Below are 19,432 nucleotides of genomic sequence, written 5' to 3'. Positions count from 1 at the left end.
AATTGATTTAATTAATTATATAATATATATGTATATATATTTTAAAAACTAAATCGTTATATCTGCAGAGTCTTATTGACTCACACGATAACACGATGATCTTAGAAGCCTACGGAGATTCAAAAATCTCACATGACTAAAAGATATAATTGGTAAATATGGTTACAATTTAAATATATTAATTTGGTTAATTAAGTTTCTTAAATTGTATACTATATGATTATTTACAAAAATTATTTATTTATTATAAAAATGGATGATCACTATATCTGCGAGGATTTATTATCCCACACGATAATATGATTAATTTAAGTCTCTACAAAGATTCTCGTAATCTTACACGGAACTTAAATGGATTATTTAGATTATAAAAAGACAGTTGGTTTTAACGGTTGGTCATTGAAACCATTGATTGTACATATAAATTGGATCTCTATACCTACGAAATCTTATTGATTTACACGGTATAAGATCACTTTAAATGCCTGCGAAAATTCTTAAAATCTCACACGGCAAGTTAATAAAATACAAGAAACCTTCTCTTATTCATTTGTTTTTTTTAGATGAGAATTGAATTCTCTCCTCTTAATCTTTTATACAATTGTACATGTGGATAGAAAGTGTCATACGGTATGAGTGTAACAATATTATTGACAAGTAAAGGACCTTAGAATTAATGGAGATAAAAAAATAATGCTCATACATGTTAATATACACATTAAAAGACCTCGCTTAATAATTACACTAATTCTGTATTTGAAATGAAATTGTGCCTAATAATCAAATTTAGCTTAGCTATGATAGAAAACAAAAATTATCATTTGCAATTTCTTTATTATTTCTTTTTCAAACCCTCTTTTCTTAAAAAAAAATATGACAATTGCAATGAAATCACTTGGGAGCTGAAAAATATGAGACAAAACATTTAAACATGAAATCCATTTTGGAATAGTAAACAGAAATTAAACACGTATATTTTGGATTCAGAAGCAAGAACCTGCGTGTATGGGACGTCCAGATCTGTCTCAGCCTCTTCTTTCTCCTCTCCGTTTCTGTTTCTTCTTTCTCCTCTCCGCCTCTTCTCTTCTTTTCCTTTTGTGCTCTGTTTTCTGTTTCTTCCGTACGTACGTTTCTCCTTCCTTTCTCCAGCCAAAAAAACGCACTCCTCTTCTTCGTTTCCTCTACTTTGTTCCAGCCGGAATAGCCTTTCTCAGCCTCTGTTTCACCTCTTTCGGTCCTCTCTCTCCTCTGTATATATTTTTACGTTGCTTCCCCCCTCCTTCTCGGTCACTCTTCTCTTCTCTTCTCCTTCGTTTTTTTTTTGTGCTCTGTTTTCTGTTTCTTCTGTCTGTCTGTTTCTCTCTTCCTTTCTTTCAGTCCAAAAAACTGTCCATCCCTCTGTATTTCATTCAGTCTTATATAGGGGATGGAAGAGGTGAATCATTGCTTTCCTGCTCCGCTTTTCCTTTCTGCTGCGTTTTCTGTGTGCGCCGAAGTCTGCTCTGTTTTTCTGCATTTCTGTCTCTATTTTCTGTGCTGTCCCGTCTGTTTTCTCTGCTGTGCCATTTCCTTCATGCATGCGTGCATCCTTAGTTCTGTTTCTTTTCTCCTGCCAGCCGAAAGTATATGCGTACGTGTTCCGGTTGCTTACTGTTCTTTATGCTCTGTTTTGCTTCTTCTGCGTTTCATGTCTGTTTTTTGCTGTTTCTTTCAGCGTCTGCAGCTCGTGCATTCTGTTGTTTCTGTCCTTTTTCCTGCTACATGGCCGAAAGTGTATGCTTATTTTATTTCTGCGTCTCTGTGCCTGTGTTTCTTCGCTGTTTCTGCATTTCTTTGCTGTTTTTGCATTTTGTGTCTCTGCATTTCGTGTCTCTTTTCTGCTGTTTTCTTCTTTTTCTGCACATGGCCGAAAGAGTATGTGTGTGCGTGTGTTCTGATGCTTTCTTCCTTTTTTTTTTAGCCATTCTTTAATGCTTTTTTTTTTGTTAATTAGATTGAGGGAGAGAAAGAAAAGTTTAGTTTTAAAATACATATTTTTAAATGGAAAAAATTTAAGGAGAGAAATTTAAAAAAAAAGTTGAGTCTAAAAAAAAAATTGATTCCCAATATCTTTGAATGGTTGGGATAATTTGAGAGAGATTTTTTTTAAAAAAAATTGAGCAAGATTTTTTTTTTGAAAATATAATCCTAAAAGGATTAAATTTCATTTTTATATTTTTTATATTTTTTGATTTTTTATTATTAAAATTAAAAAAAAAATGCCCGGACAAAATACGGTGTTCACAAGTATATTTATTAATACTTTAACAGAATTTATCAATTACTTAACTTTTCTTGTTAAGTTTGTGATTCCCACAATATAACTATATTACTTATTAATTGTGTAACTGTACTTATTAATACCTTAACATAACTTTTTAATTATTTAAATTTACTTGTCAAATCCATAACTCCTTCAACTGAACTACATTACTTGTTAATTATATAATAATACTTGTTAATTGTGCAACTTCACTTGTTAATTACGCAACTTTACTAGTTAATTCTGTGACTCCCTCAAAATTATTTATATAATAAATCTTATTTTCAAACCTCTTGAGTATTATGACAAGAAGTATATTTGTTAAAAGCCTAATATAGCTTGTCATTTCTTTAATTTTAATTGTTAATAATATATTTTTTAAGGGTATTGCTCTCTCTCTCTCTCTCTCTATATATATATATATATAGATATATATACTTATATAATTGAGTATCTAGCTAGTTTGATGAATACTGATAAGGAGGACTTGACTATCATCGCTTTTGTTATCTAACAAACTCAAGTTTTTAATGTAAATTATATATTCATTTAATAAGTGACAATAGATAATTAACAAGCATTGTTGAGAAATTAACAAATTATGCAAGTAACAAGTAATTTAGTTGCTTTTTCGGAACAACAGTTAACCAAGTCTTGTTATGGTATTAACAAGTTAAGTAATGCAATTAACAATTATTGTTGCGTAATTAACAAGTAAAGTTATATGATTAACAAGTAATGTAGTTTAGTTGAAGAAGTCATTGATTTCACAGGTACATTCAAGTAATTAACAAGTCTTGTTAACATATTAATAAGTTTTGTTAAAGTATTAACAAGTACAGTTATGTGATTAACAAGTAATATACTGTTGTGGAAGTTATGGACTTAATAAAAAAAGTTAAGTAATTGACAAATCTTGCTAAAGTATTGAGTATCTGTTTGGATAAGAGTAATAATTAATTTTTTAGCCCAAAATCAATTTTTTGAGCCAAGTTATCCAAACAACCAAAAAAAAATCAAAAATTGATTATTGGCTTAAACGTGCATTTTTTTTTGTAAGCTCTCTTATTAGGTTTCCACAAAAAGTTAATCAAAAGTGTTGGGAAAAATTATAAAGAAAAGCCCAAGAAAAAATTATAAACAAGGCACAACATTAAATAAAAATAAAACTAAACTCTCTTCTCTTAACTTTTTTTTTTTAATAAAATTCAAACTTTATATCCTCAAAAAATTGATGTTTGGTATTTAAGAATTAAATTATATAGTAATTTATATAGCTAAAATTAATTCTAATTAAATTATCTAAACATCTTCAATTCTATTAAAATTAATTTTAAAAAAATAGTATCCAAACATATTGCATTATAACATTATCAATTATGATTAAAATCTACCACTTAATTAATTATTTTCATAATCTATTATACCCAACTGAAATTCAAATGGGCAGTTACAAGTAATTTAGTTCTGTTGTTTGGAGTTATTAAGTAATTAACAAGTTTTGTTAAGGTATTAATAAATAAAGTTATTTAGTTAATAAGTAATGTACTGTTTGCAGGAGTTCCGAATTTAACAAAGAAAGTTAAGTAATTGATAAGTCTTGTTAAGGTATTAACAAATGTAGTTAAGCGATTAACAAGTAATTTAATTCTGTTGTTGGAGTCATAGGGTTAACAGGAAAAGTTAAGTAATTAACAAGTCTTATTAAGGTATTAACAAGTAAAGTTACGCAATTAACAAGTAACGTAATAATCAAATGGTTTGGAAACAAGGTTTACTATATATATAATTTTTTGTATAATAAAATTGAATGGGTTGAATGGCTTGGTGGTCGAAAATCTTTTAATGAACAAAGAGGTCATGGGTTTTACATTCACCTTGGTTACCTTTGGAGAAATTAATTCTTCATAATTCTCCAGCCACCAGCGACGGTGATTGGTATTTTTTTAAAAAAATATTTGAACTAAGGGTATTTTCATCTTTTTTACATTCAATTTATTTTTAATTTAATCTCTGAGGACTGAACTAAAGTTTTAGAATTTTTTGGGACCCACCAAAAAATATATTTTTTCTTAGTTCCTTAAATGAAATTCTTCCTTTTTTAAAAAGACAACAAATGTGAGGAGTCTTTTCATTTTGAGAGTTATTTTAAAATTGTATAAGAAAATACATTTTGATAATTTTTAAGTATTAATATTATTTAATGATATAATTGATATACTCATTAAATAAGTAGATTTAGGTCATTTAACAAATTTAAATTTAAGATAAATCACTATAATTTTATAGTAAACCAACTATTTTTAAAAAAAATTAAAATTTTATTTTAAAATATTAAAGTTGTTAGCATTGAATGTTGCAAACAACTATAACCAATTGTAGTTTTAAAGTTATGTTTTAATCTATCTATTTTTTTTATTATAAATGTCAAACTTGTAATAAAAATATAAATGAATAATTTATAATAAAATTATAAGTTTAATTTTTACAAATGATAAAAACTCAACCCTACAATTTGAAATTCAAAGTGAATTACCTAACAATTATTTTAAATAATAGATATTTAAATCACCATTTAAAAAAATATTTAAACTATCAAGAAAAAAATTTGTTGTGAGCTTAAAAAAAATATTGGTTCTATGTGCAACAAAATGACAGAATTAAATTATTTGATGTGAGGTTAAAATATTTAAATTACTAACATTGAATGTTGCAGATAAATATAGTCAATCATAATTTTAAAATTATGTTTTAATCTATCTACTTTTTTTATTATAAATGTCAAACTTGTAATAAAAATATAAATAAAGAATTTATAATAAAATTATAAATTTAATTTTTACAAATGATAAAAATTCAACTCTACAGTTTGAAATTCAAAATGAATTACCCAACAATTACTTTAAAAAATTAATATTTAAATCACCATTTAAATAAAAAATATTTAAATTGTCAAGAAAAATATTTGATGTGAGCTTAAAAAAAGAAACACTAATTCTATGTGTAGCAAAATGATATAACTCATTTTTGAAATTAATACCACACAATTAACATATTATTTAGGTACAAGTAAACTACTTATGTATAAAAATAGTCACATAAATAAACCTAATATGGGGCCTTTTCAATTTGATCCACATTAATTTATAAATACTTTCATTCATTATCTTCTAGAATGATGCTATACATTACATGAAATGCTCCAAATCCTTGGTAATATCATTTTGCATAACCCTTCATTCTACCTAATCCAAACATAAGAAAATTTAGCACCATAAATTATAAAATCCAATCTAGCATAGTGAATTTTGCAAAGATAATTAAAGATTTAAAATATATAAATTTGAACTCCATCATAATCATAAGTGCAAATGTGTGTGTGTGAACGCAGAACCAAGGAACCAAAAAAATAAACATAATCATTCGAGAAAAAAGAAAAATAACATAGCAGTAGGTAATAAAGGCAAAAGAGTTTTATGTGCAACAAATTTGGAATGCCTTTTGCCAAAGAAAATTGGAATAAGTTATCCTTTGAATAAGAAATATTAAATCATCAAGAAAAAAATTTGAAGCAAGTTTAATTAATAAAATAAGAAACATTAGTTGAGTGAAACGAATTGACATTTCTCCTTTTTTTATTTTGATACTGTACAATTAATAGAGTATTGAAGTACGTAATGTGTAAATTACTTATATATAAAAATAACTAAATTATTAAAACTAATTAATTTTATATGTACAACTTAATAATAAAATTATTTTTTATTTTAATTTGAAAATTTTCTCATATCTACAAGTATAAAAGGTTAACACATTCATTTTTGTAACAACACATTTAAAATAAAATCAGGTATCTATTTTAAATAAATATTTATTTATCTTTTTAACATTTCTTGCTTCTCTTTTCAGTAGTAGAGCATGAGGCTTTCATAGGGGGAGAGGCAAGCAAGTCCATACATGAGACCTTATTTATTTAACAGCATAGTTTATCTTAACTTATTATTATTTTGAAAGTGTTGCCTCAGAATGAATATGTTAGTCTTCTATCTCTACTTTTGATTAATATAAGAAAAATCTTGAAACTAATTAAAAACAATTTATTATTAAGTTCTGCCCTTTTAGAAGAAAATTTATCCTTCAACAAATATTATTAGATCTATCACTTATTGCTTTTATAAATTAAAATATAAATAACAACTTTTTATTTGTTATGTGTTATTCTCATATATAATTAAAAATATAAACATTCTTGAAATTTCTCACTACTTACAAATTAAAATAAAATTAGTTTTAATTTTTTTAGAATATATTGGTTCATTCATTAGTTTAGAAAAAAAATAAAAATTAAAACTATAATAAATTATATAAATAATAATTATAACTTAAATTGAAAAACAAATATACCCTAATGAGCTAAAAAAAATCAATTTGTTTTATGTCAACCCAAGTTGCTGGCACACAAATTGAATTGGCAGTCCCTACTCCCTACAGACCCTTTCACATTTATCAATTCCAATACGTAACGATCCATCAACATCCAAACACACTTCACTCGCTGCTGCCAATTTCAAAAGGCTAGAAGGCCGAAATAATATCACTTTTTACTTGAATCCGTGAGAGAGGAAACATTAGAGTCTGTCGTCTTGTTTGAATAAGCAGCATCGGTGTGACTGTAGTGGGAGACATGAATGACTAAACTCTGGCGAAAGTATCTTGATTCCCTAATCCCTGTGAGTTAATCTTTACTTCGATCCTCACTTGTGGCTTCTCCATTTCATAGCTTTCATTTTATTTCTAGACCTAGCCTCCCATTCTTCGCATCTGCTCACCCCATCTCGTCCACCTTCTTTTACCGTGTTCTCCCATCTCTTCTTGGCATCATGGTTCTATTGTTCACCATTGATTCATCTCTATTAGTGCCGTCGACGTTAGTTCCTGTTTCATCCATCCATTCTGTCGTTATGCTGGGGGCTGTTCTCGTTTTCTCTGTGTCGCATCTTCCCTTTCACTTGCTCGAGTTTGCTTTCCATCTAGTTGACGCAATTGGGGTTCTCGGTTGCCCTCTCGGGTTTTTTCCCCTATATCTGTTTTTATCATTCTGTTGGTGTGTTTAGTTTCCCAATTTTCCGTGCAATTAAACTCCTCCTTGTTGTGTTTGCTTCGGTCGACCGCACTACCGGTCAGTATCCCGCTCCATTATATCTCATTTATGCATAATCACTAAGTAGGGCATGTTCTTGGGTTTTAATGTGATTGTTCAAATCCCTGGATGCTGTGCATATTTGGTTGCTTTGAATGTTGTTTGGGTTGAGTTCTGTAGATCTTCGCATGATGAATTCTCTGTTTTGAGAAAGATTTGGTCTGATTATTTTGAATACTTTACTGTTAGGCACATTTAACTTGTGGGAATGCTCTATAGTTCTGAGGTTACCTGCTTTTAATGGACTTTGTCATGTTTTTGCTACTTATCTGAGATAGTTCTAAATGCTTTATTGTTATGCACATTTAATTGGTGCGATTACTCTGTATTTCTAAGGTTACCTGCTTTTCATAGACCTTGCCCTGTTTTTGCTGCTTATCTAAGACATGCTTTATGTTTCTGGTTACCAATGTGCTTAAGCACTTGTCATTCTGCCCTTTGATGGGCAATTTTATCTGAGGGTCTGGGGTTTGTTACACAAATCCTTTGCTTCACCCAACTGTGCCTTCATCTTATTTCTATAAAAAAAGAAAAAAAATAGCCCTTTTGTCCAAAGCAACACAATTTTCCCTCTTACCATTACTTTACAACATGCCAAGCATTACGATCTAGTGAAGGAATTCAAGGAATAGAAGCAATTAAAATTATCATGTTGAGCTCTAAATTTTGGTGTATATATTCAAAAAAAAAAAAGGAAAGGAAAGGAAAAAAGTTCAGAAAAATAGAAGTAAACAGTGAAAGAAGAAGATAAGGGAAAGGATAAAAGTTGATCCTCACAATTGCATGTTGGTTTGAGTGAATGAGTTCACCCCATGTTTGGAATTTCTTCATACAGATGCTTAGCACAAATTAAAATACTGAAAATTGAGCCATGATTGAATCAGTCAATATCAAGGGTTGGGGGTTCAACCGGGAGTGAAACTAGGAGCATAGAAACTAATTTATTTTTAATTTTACATAGATTAATTCAAATAAAAATATTTTAAAAACAAGAAATTTACCTAGTAATAAGATTAAATTGAGAAAAATTTGCAGATTAAAAAAATAAAAACTAGTCTATAATATTAAAGATATAGGAAATATAATTTCATTTAAAAATAAAATGAAATATTATATTATTTTGATAAAATATAAAATATTATACTTTAATAATTAATTACTATTAATATTTGTATATGAAAAAATAAAGAGTTTTTTAAATGTGTAAATAATAAATAATGTTGTTATAGATTTCTAGAGGTTAAGTCTAGGATGAAAAAAACAAAAAAGCCTGAGCCGGAGCAATAAACAATGGATACGTGTACTGTTGTAGCAAAAAAAGAGTGTTGGATGCTGTGAAGGAGTCACTCACTTCTTTTCAATTCTTCTTTTATGTGGCTATTTCCTCCCTCCTTTCTACTGAGCAGAAGAAGGTAGTATCGCCGTTGAATAGACATGACAAGTGAGAGCAACGTGCCCTTGTCAGCAAGCCGCGATTCTGAAGGCTATTTCCTCTGTCCTTTCTATTTGTTATTATGCTCTCACCTTTCCATTTAAAATCTGTGTCAGGCGACAGCGAGGGATTAGCTTCGGCATTTTATTATGGAAGGCAAGATCGTGTTGTTAAGCTTCACTGGGGCAGTCGAGCATCGAGTTTAATTTCAACAATAAAGTCTAGTTTTTTTTTCATTTTTCTTTCATTTTTGTTCCTCATTTTGCCAGATCTTCATACATTTCTTCATTCTTCTTCCATTTGGGTTCTCTTTCTTTATCGTTTCAGCCCTTTTTTTTCTTTAAATATCAGGCCACCCAACCTGCCTGACCCATGGGCTTAGGCGGGCTCGGGTCAACTGTGTCCACCTTGAAACAGAAAACCAAACTGGATGCACGGTTGGTTCGCTGATTTGTCAGTCTGATCGACTGGTCTGGTTTTAAAAACAATGGCACAAACTACAGTTCATGGTTTTACCCTTTCATCACTTTCACTTCATCTAACCTCACACATTATGACTCTTGATAAAGTCCTTTTAATTTGTATGTGCAATGAAATGGCAAAGTAGAGATTGGGATGAGAAACAAATTTATCCTCACACATTATGACCTAAGAAGCACCAATACGGCTATGAGTGTCGGGTACGATACGATACGAGTGGACACGGCTATTTTTCAAAATTTTAGGATATAGGTATGGCTATATAAATAATTAAATATTAAATATTTGGATGTCTAAAAATACAATTTCAAGATATCTAATGCCATCATAAAATATAATACAATAAATAGTTAAGCACTTAAACACTATCAAGTGGCAAAAAATAATTATCAACTTAAAGTAATTCTAATAAAAATTTTAACATGAAGAGAGCCAATAAAAATTTAAAATAAATCAATGTTTAACTCAACAAAATAATCCATCTAAATAAAAAAAAGTTTAAATTAGTAATTCAGTATTAAATTTGAAAAACGGATCAGTTGCTCTGCCTCTCTCGGTTCAGCAGTGAAGAATTGAGCAATAAATATTCATTATCCAGCAATGCAATAATCCCAATAAATATCCATCAGGCAGCAACACAACATTGAACAATAAAAAAGTGAAGAGCAGAAGAGATAGAGACGAGGTCGAAGACATTGAGGCAGAGCTCAGATTGAAGCTGAATAAATTACTAAGATTGAAGCAGAAGACTGCAGACTGAAGAACGATGAGGTCGAAGACGTGAGAGTGAGGCAGCGTACGAAGTGAGAAGTGAAAACGCATCTGACTCAGAATGATATAGGGTTGAAGAACGATACAGTGATTGACACAGGCAGTGAGCGATAGAGTGGAAAACACGAGAAGGGGGTCGACTGGAGATGAATATCTTAGGGCATCAGGTTTCTGGAGTTGGGACTGAGTAAAAAGAGGTGAAAAATATAGAGTTTCATGTTAGCTCACGTCCGACCTTTGTCCGCCCCTGTCAACCCGTCTCGACCCGCATCTGCTCGCGTCTGCCAAAAATTGAGAAAAGGGATGCACTGTCCCCTCGTCCTGAATGCATGTTTGTGTCGAATACGTATCTGACACGGACACGCCGGCCATTTTCGCATATCGGTGCTTCTAAGATTATGACTCTTGATAAAGTCCTTTTAATTTGTATGTGCAATGAAATGGCAAAGTAGAGATTGGGATGAGAAACAAATTTATGGTAGATGGATTGCAATATATAAAATTGAGTGAGACACAATCCAACAAATGCATTGAGCGTTGAGTTCAAACACTTAGACTAGTAAGGGATAACCTATTGTGATTAGTCTTTTCCTAGCTAGTTTACCTTATTGCTTACATTCTTTTAGAATCTAGAAAGTATTCCTCTAAAGATTGAATTCTTGAAGTTTGAAATACTTCTGACTTGGCAATGTTTATGGTCTTTTTGCTTATTTTGATTCTTTGTGTTTGGTTGTTTTCATACATTTAGCATCGAAAAGAGTACTATCTGTTGGTTATCTTAATGTCATTAATTTCTTTATCATTGTATTGCTCATACATGAGAATTTTTGTTTGCAATATGTAGAAAACAATAGTAATTTTTTGAAAAATATATCGATGGCCCTATTGGATTGCATGAAATCTAATGAATGAATTTAATTGTTCAATGTGTGTAAATTAATATGAGTAATGATGTTTTTATGCATTCGGTTAGCTGGTCAATAATGTTGAGGCATGCGGTGAAATTAAAGATGAAAGTGCTAAAGGGATTCACGGAGGGTACTGCCATCTTTGTTTGCCTCTTTCACACTTGTAAGTTTCTTTTTTCTATACTCTCTCTCTTGCTTCTTTAGATTCTTAATCTTTCTTTGTTCTTGTGTTGCTTATTTATGGTCCTAGCCCTGATTGATTTTGGCCTGTGACTATTCGTTATCCATGGCTTTGATTTCTTTTGTTGATTGAAATTTTCTATTAAGCTTTTCTATTGATTGAAATTTACAAGTTTAGTTTAGGAATTGAGGAGAAGTTAGGAAGTAAAGTACGTAGATTTGACTACAATTTCTAAATTCTAGAAGTAATAACATATAAATCAGATAGGCTTTGAGAAAAGTAAGGTACTAAAAATCGGACTGGCTATTGAATCGGTCAAGGATAGGGGTCAGGGGTTCAACCGGGGGTCAACCCGGGTTCAAACCGAACATAATAAAATAATATGATTTAAATAAAAATAAATTCTATAAGACTTAGTATCTTATACAATACCACATACAAGTCTAACACAATCATCAAAACATCATTAAAAATACAACATTTAAAATATTCATCATTACAGTCCTTTAATCATCAAAAAGTCTAAAGCTAATAATAATTAACACTAAAATCTTCATTAATTTCATTCAAATCTCCAGGAGTAGGGATTGAAACATTAGGAGATGATTGAGAGAAACCTAAACCACTTCCAACATCATCAATCAAATGTGGATGCTCTAGAATATTGATATCTTCTTCACCTATTTATGACAAGAATTAACATTAATCATTGTGTAAAAAATAATTATATATTATGCAATATAGACATGTTAGTAAGTATGAACCTTCATTATTTCTCTCAAAAGCTAATGAAGCAACAACATTTTCATTATGCATAGCACTTTCCATATTAGTGACATTATCCGCATCAAACTCTAGAGCTGGCTCTTGTTCCTCTTCAACAATCCAAAAGTCCAATTTGTCAATAGATTCATAATCAATTGGATTAAAACTTGTCTTTTTCTTCAATTAGCTCCTTTGATGAGGTCAAAGCAATCAAATATAAGTATATATCTACCATAAAATAGTAATAAAATTCATATTTATTAAAAACATTCATAACTTTCATTTTTTCCTATGCTTCAATTGTAGATTGTAGTTTGCAAAGATTAAATCATTTAGTCTTTGATGTTCCAATCTATTTCTTCTTTTGGTATGGATGCGTTCAAACAAGCTGCAATTTCTCTCACAACTAGAGGAAGAAGAAGTTTGGCTAAGAATACACATTGCAAGATTTTGCAACTTTGGAACAGAACTTCCATAAAATGACCATCATTCATCTGCAAATAAAGGACAACTAGTTATATGTTATATGATAAATAAAATTATCATGACCATGTTAAATATTAATACTTACAAGGGTTTAGTTTCTGTGCTGCTCTATGACATGAAGCTTTATCAAAAGATTCTTTACGATCACGATACAAGCTCAATTGCTTCATCATCACAATATAATCAACATCTTCATTTTCAGTTGACTCAAACACTGAAAGCATAGCATCCATTAACCTTCTCTTGTGAACAAAGTCATCATCATACAAGAAGGCAAGGTTCAACAAATATGCTGCTGCATGAAGAGTGGTCTTCAAGTGCTTATCTCATCGGGCTTGAATAATGTCTGTGTAAGGCTTGTATTGATCCTTCTTATTGTTGAAAATTGCCTTAATTGCTTTTTTTTCCTTTTGCATGCCTTCATAACATAAGGCAAAAAAGGCTTCTCATCTAAATCAACAATTCTCAACAATTTTATGAGAGGAGACACAATCTTCACAATTTCAAGACATTCATTCCAAAACTAATTATCTAATATGATGGCACTAACAATTATTCCGGCTTCGGTCCTTGATAATTTGTGATCCACAAAATACTTATCAGTGATTAAAGCTTGCAAATCATGCTTGTGCATATATATGCTATGCAATGTGATAAATGTTGTAGCAAACCTTGTCACACTGGGACGCATAATTTCTTTCCAACCCTTTCTTTTCCTAAGCCATGACAAGAAGACCATATAATTATAAACAAATATAGTGATCTTTGATGCCTTTGTTACAAGTTGTGACACATGAGACATGCTTGCAATGTCTTTCAAAGTGAGATTCAAGCAATGAGCAGCACAAGGTGACCAATAAATACTTTTATATTTATCTTTAATCAATTTGCTACATGCTATATAATTAGCAGCATTATCAGTCACATGCATAATATTTTTGGGACCAACCCACTCAATCACTTTAGAAAACAATGAGAATAAAGTCTTGGCATCTTTCACTAAATCAGAAGCATCAATAGATTTCACAAATACTATGCCATGTATAGAATAGACAAGAAAATTTATCAAAGTTCGTTGCCTTACCTCTGTCCAACCATCAGCAATGAATGTGCATCCATAAGTTTTCCATTTACATCGATGACTCTCAATAAGTAGCTCACATTCTTTTTTCCAATCATTCAACAAGTTAACTTTAAATTCATAAGTATTAAGATCCTTAAACCTCGGCCTAATTGAAGCAATAGCATCTACAGCTTTTTGAAAGAAATGGCAATCTAATGCATTTAATGGAATGCAATTGATGATAGCCCATTCAGCAATGGCCATTTTTGCATTGTGTTATGCTTCTTTAGTTGCAAATGCACTCTTAATGCCTGGTTAAGAACCTAAAGTTGTCTTAGAAGCGAAATAATTTTCAACTAGAATAGTAGGAGGTTTTTTTTTAACTAGCACTACTCTTAGGGATTGACTTAGATGGAGTAGGTGCACTGGGTTTATTAGCATTAGACACATGTTGCCCCATGTCTGCTTGTACAACAGCAAGCTTTCTCTTTTCCCCACTTTTCAATGATTCTTGCATCTGATGACGAACATCAAAAGGAACTTTGTTGCAAGAAACTACATTTTTACTTACACTAGCAAGATGATGCTTCAATTTATTTATTCCACCTCCTTTATAGCTCAATGCACAATAAAGACATATATACACATTTTTGTTGCCCTCTTTTCTTAAGGCAACATGTGCCCATGCAGGATCTTTTTTCCCACGAACTGATGGGGTTCTAGATGCGGAGTCATTATGACTTGCAGGGGGTTAATGGAATTAAGGGTGGGATTGTTGGAATTGGGAGTAGGATTATTGGAATTAGGAGTGGGATTCTCAGTTCCTTCACTACTATAATTATTTACAATATCTATGTTATAGCTTTAATCTGCAAGCTATAATAATGTCAACATAAATAAATATCTAATACAAAAAAATGTAAAGCTCGAACATGCCAGCAGAGTAGATTCAACAAGTGTGTAGATTAAAGCAGACATGCCAACAGAGTGCAGATTCAAGAAGTAAAGCTCGAACATACAGAGCAATTTAATTTCAATTAATTTAATTTCAAGAAGTGAAGCTCGAACAAACACTCCTTAGACTAATTTCAACTAAAATGAAGCTCGAACACATACTACTCTAAGAGTATAGAGTAGCAGATTTCAAAGATACAAAGTAATAATAGGTATAGAGTAAATCAGAATATAGTACGCAGATCATAAATGAAGCTTGAAGAGATAGAGCAATAGCAACAATGAGCAACATAAAGCTTGAAGAGGGGAGAGAGAGAAGCCATACCTGAATCAAGCGGAGGGAGAAAGAGAGTAGCTACCTAAGTTGACCGTTAAAGCTCCTAAGGACGACACACGACAGCAGGTGAAACGAGACCCTCCAAGCTTAAAGAGGAAAGAAGGAAGATCAAAGACGCTAAGACGAGACAACCACAGAGAGGAGACAAGATTCAGAGCTTCAAACATAGTACAACTAGAGTTCTTGCCTTCTTAGTTCACAGGTTCAGATTCAGGGCTTCAGACAAAGTACAACCATAGAGAGGAGACGAGATGAGGGCTGGGCAAGGCTTTGAGGCAGGTCATTTTGGGGTGCTTAGGGCTTCTGATCATTTTTGATCCAAGGCAAAATCGAGACAGACGATTCAAGGCAAAGGCAACACGAACGCATGCTTCAGTTTTTTTTATATGATGACCCCCAAAATGACGTCGTTTTGGGGGTCAGATTTTTAAAAAATAATAACCCGCCCAACCCTCCTGACCCGAGGGGTTGGGCAGGGTTACTTGGGTTAATCTTGGGTCACCCACGTTAACCCGGGTCAAGGGTGTCCATTTTGCCCAGCTAAACCAAATCGGACTAGATGCCGAGTTGCCAGTCCGATCGGCCGGTTTAGTTCGGTTTTCAATACCATGGAGAAAAGAAAATGGGAATAAGAGCCCAATTCCAAAAGTAACATGCATAATATTTAATATTCCAGTATTGGTATGATAAACAAGTAGAGTACTCAACCTCGATATAAATGAAAAATTATCTTGGGTAACCACAGTGCCGGAAGTAAGCTTAAGAAGTGAAAGTGACAAGTTTAAATATTCAAAATAATATTGGTACTTAAGTGAAAAATATTTAACATGTAAAAATAGATTTATTGACAAACTTACAACCAATATAATTTTTCTTTTTTGATTAAATAAACCTTTTAAACGTACAACCTTATGTAATTTATCATTATCATAACTGGGTTTAATATTTGTTCAAACATTTCTCCCGTAGATGCAATGAAAGAGATTGAGTCTTTGCTTTTAACAAATAATGATCATAATTGTAGCTTATCAAAATCCCAAAAGCTTATATCTTCAGCCTTGTCATGCATCCTGATTGTTCTCCCATTTGAGGGAAAATGAAGGGTCAAGATCACTTGGGGATGTTGTGTTTGCAACAACAGTGCCTTAATCAATCACATGTCCACATCAGATAATGTGTCTGCTGTAGATACTTTGTCCTTTAGCTCTTTTAACTCATCTACTACTTCACCTTCTTTCCAAAGGATAATATGATGGAGTTGGGTTAATTTGAATAGTTTAAATTTAATATTTTTATTTTTAGTTTAAATTTATCAAAATAAAAAATTTATGAGCCCATTCATATTAAATCAGAATTATTCAGACTGTTGAATAGATTTATATAATTTTTTTTATTTTAATGAAGTTAAAATAAATTTAAAAATATTTAATCTGAAAGATTTATATTGTATAACTTTTATTTTATCATTTAATCTGGACGGTTTAGATTTACACCTCTCACCCTCCAAATTTGATGTAAGGTCTCATCATTGTATTTTTTTAGAATTTAAACTAGGTGCCAAAGAATATGAATCTTTTTATCCTTTCAATTCTTCTACCAGCACCCCACTTCCTATGCCTCGAGCGTTTACTCTTGTCGACCCCTTTTACTCTTTTACTCTCCTCCTTCAACTCCTCCTCCTCCTTGTCCAACGTAAAATTGTAGTAGTACGGGACATTTTCAAATAATTGGATCTATTTTTAGCTTTGTTGTAGAGATAGAATAGTTGTCTTTCGAATAAAAATGTTACTTTGAATATAAATTTGTCAAAAAGATGATATAGATTTTTTAAAAGTTACCCATGGTTTTTACCTTAAAATAATGTTGAAGTTATTTTCTAGTGATAAAAAATAATTGTTACTTTCTATACAAGTTTTAATTTATTAAAATGAAATTTTTAAAAATACACCTATACATTAATCTTCTCTCCATAACTAAAATTTTATTAAACGGTGCTTTGATAAATAAAAAATTGTTATAAAAAATAAACATTTAATAGATAATTTCTTGAAAAGTTGAAATCAAATCACAAGGAAAGGAAAATTTATAGGAAAAGGATAAGAGGGTTGATTCAGTTTTGAACAAGTCAAGGGTGTAAGAATGAGGGTGAATCCTATCCTAATAATTCATAGGAAGGAGTCTATGTATAATTACTATGGGTATACAAAAAGAAGAGAGAGAAAATAAAAATATTCACGATAATTTTTTTATCATGTCTTTGCTTTATTCTTTTTTTTTACAAAAATAAAATATTTATTAATAAAAAATTGAGTACATAAAAAATAAAAAAAGGCAAAAAAAATATACATATAATCTTCTCAATTTTGAGGTATTATAGTTTGATTACACTTATCTAATATATAAAAAAAACATTCTCCTATGTAGAGAAAGATGAATAAAATCATAATTATTGTTATATAGCAACCCTTTGAAATAGTTAAAAATTTTCATGGCCGATAATGTGTTGAGTATCTAATAATTCATCATCATTAATCTTTTTGTTGTGCATTTCTGTTAAAAAGTACCTATGTCGGTGGATATTGTGGTGGTGGATGTGGTTGGTGGATAACGGGAGGTTTTTGTTGCTGCTTCTCATTGAGAAATATTATGCATAAAACATTTCCAAATCTTTTATATGGGCTGCCATTTAGCTCAAGACCAATAGTATTTTGCAGTTGGGTTGGTTGTATAAATTATAAAATGAAATGATAAGTATTAGAATGATAAATGTTAAATTTATTAAAATAAATAAAATTTTTTTGTCATTTATGAATACAGTGCATAATATAACAATAAACCTGTTTTATTTAATCTGTCATGATTGTATTTATTAGTGTTAAATGTGTTATTTAATACATGTGCTTATTGGTTTTTGACTTCATTCGTAAGATCATACGAAATCATTTTTATTTTGAAAAATTTCAATTAAGTGCTTGGTTGCTTTAATCTCTTAATGAAAATGAGAAGATATATTGATAAAGAAATGAAACTATAAGGTGAGTGAGTAAGAACAAGAAAATAAATCTGAAAATATGGAATTATTTAAACATTTAAATGGAATATATTGTTCAGTATCTAGAATTAATGTAATAATACGTTAAAAACCATGAAAGCAAACTCATTTAGCATTTATGAAAGACTCAAAACAGTTTCAAAATAAAATTGTTCTATTCAACATCCAACGTCAACATAAATGGTTATTTTTTAAACTGAAGTGCATGATGGAGAAAATGATGATGAATTTTAACAAGTTCAATGCATTTTAGACCATGAAAAATTTAGTTATTTTAAAGGGTTTTTATACAACAATATTAATGATTCTAATCATTTTGCGTAGGGCAGTATTTTTTGATAAATTGTATAAATGTAATCAAATTATATAACATAGAGATGAATTCGGGGAAGATGATATATATATATATATATATATATATATATTTATTTATTTATGTATTTAATTTTTTATTAATAAATATTTTATCTTTTTTAAAGAAAAAAGAATAAAGCAAGGGCACCTGATAAAAAAATTATCATAAATAAAGTCTCATTTTTTGTGTACCAATAGTAATTATGCGTGTGCTCTTCAATTAATTGGAGAGGAATTAAAATTAAAATTAAAAGTAAGGATTAAGTGGTTAAGTCATCCAAGGAAGTTCATATAATTGATTTTACTAATATTTTTACACTTTTTTCACTCCATTCATTTCAATTTAGTTCATTAAAATAAATAAAACAAAAAATAGTAATATATTTTATTAGTTTTATTTTAAATAGTTTGAATAAACTATTACTTGTTATTTTATTAATGTTTTTGCTCATTAAAATTTTAGAATAACAATTCTTTGAAGGATTCGATCTTGGTTAATTCTAAATTACATTAGAGTTAATTTTGTTAATTTGAGCATATGCAATTAAGAGTTATCAATATTGTAATTATATAGGTGGGTACTATAAATTTGATTTTTTTAAAAAATTTTTTACCATCAAGGACCTACCTTTCTTTTTCCTTTTTTTTAAAAATTTTTATTTATTAACTTTTTTAGTATATTACTATGGAGCGGTACTGTTCATCATAGTACTTATACTATAAATATCTAGTACTATCGTATCCATCTGAATTTTTTTAAATTTTTATTTGTTAATTTTTTTAAATGATATGATCTATTATTGTGTGATCTACATTACTGATCCAACTTTTTAATTTTGTTAATTTTTATTTGTTAATTTTTTATATGATATAATAAAAAAAAGATAGGGAATACAGTATGTAACAGTACCAATCTACAACATCACTTTTTCTTTAAAACTTTGTCAGGTAACGTTTCCTTTCTTCTTTTTTATTTTATTTTTTGGATGGGCACTGTTATACAATTGTAGATGTATGGTATTTAGATGCATTTTATGATGTTATATAGGTTGCTCTTGCTTTGCTCTGCATTGCTCGATTCTTACTTAGCTTTGTGTTACTTGTCTTATTGTTGTCATACTCTTGTTTTTTTTTTTTTTGGTTGTCT

General features: G+C 30.1%; 2 long non-coding RNA genes across 2 annotated transcripts; one reads left to right on the top strand and one right to left on the bottom strand.

Moving 5' to 3' along the window:
- The first annotated feature begins 6,935 nt into the window (after positions 1-6,935).
- Positions 6,936-9,447, top strand: LOC129315407 (uncharacterized). The gene is made up of 2 exons (XR_008594484.1): positions 6,936-7,481; positions 9,051-9,447. It is a non-coding gene; the product is annotated as an uncharacterized LOC129315407 (long non-coding RNA).
- A 2,268-nt stretch (positions 9,448-11,715) lies between these two features.
- LOC129315406 (uncharacterized) lies at positions 11,716-15,189 on the bottom strand. The gene is made up of 3 exons (XR_008594483.1): positions 12,611-15,189; positions 12,039-12,533; positions 11,716-11,954 (listed from the first exon to the last, which is right to left on the bottom strand). It is a non-coding gene; the product is annotated as an uncharacterized LOC129315406 (long non-coding RNA).
- Between the last annotated feature and the right edge of the window lie 4,243 nt (positions 15,190-19,432).

The sequence above is a fragment of the Prosopis cineraria genome, unplaced genomic scaffold (genome assembly GCF_029017545.1).
Source record: "Prosopis cineraria cultivar Desert tree isolate PC_DT_omini unplaced genomic scaffold, ASM2901754v1 PC7, whole genome shotgun sequence".
Taxonomy (NCBI): Eukaryota; Viridiplantae; Streptophyta; class Magnoliopsida; order Fabales; family Fabaceae; genus Prosopis; species Prosopis cineraria.
Note: the sequence above shows the minus strand (reverse complement) of the source record. Positions and strands in the feature narration are given on the sequence as shown.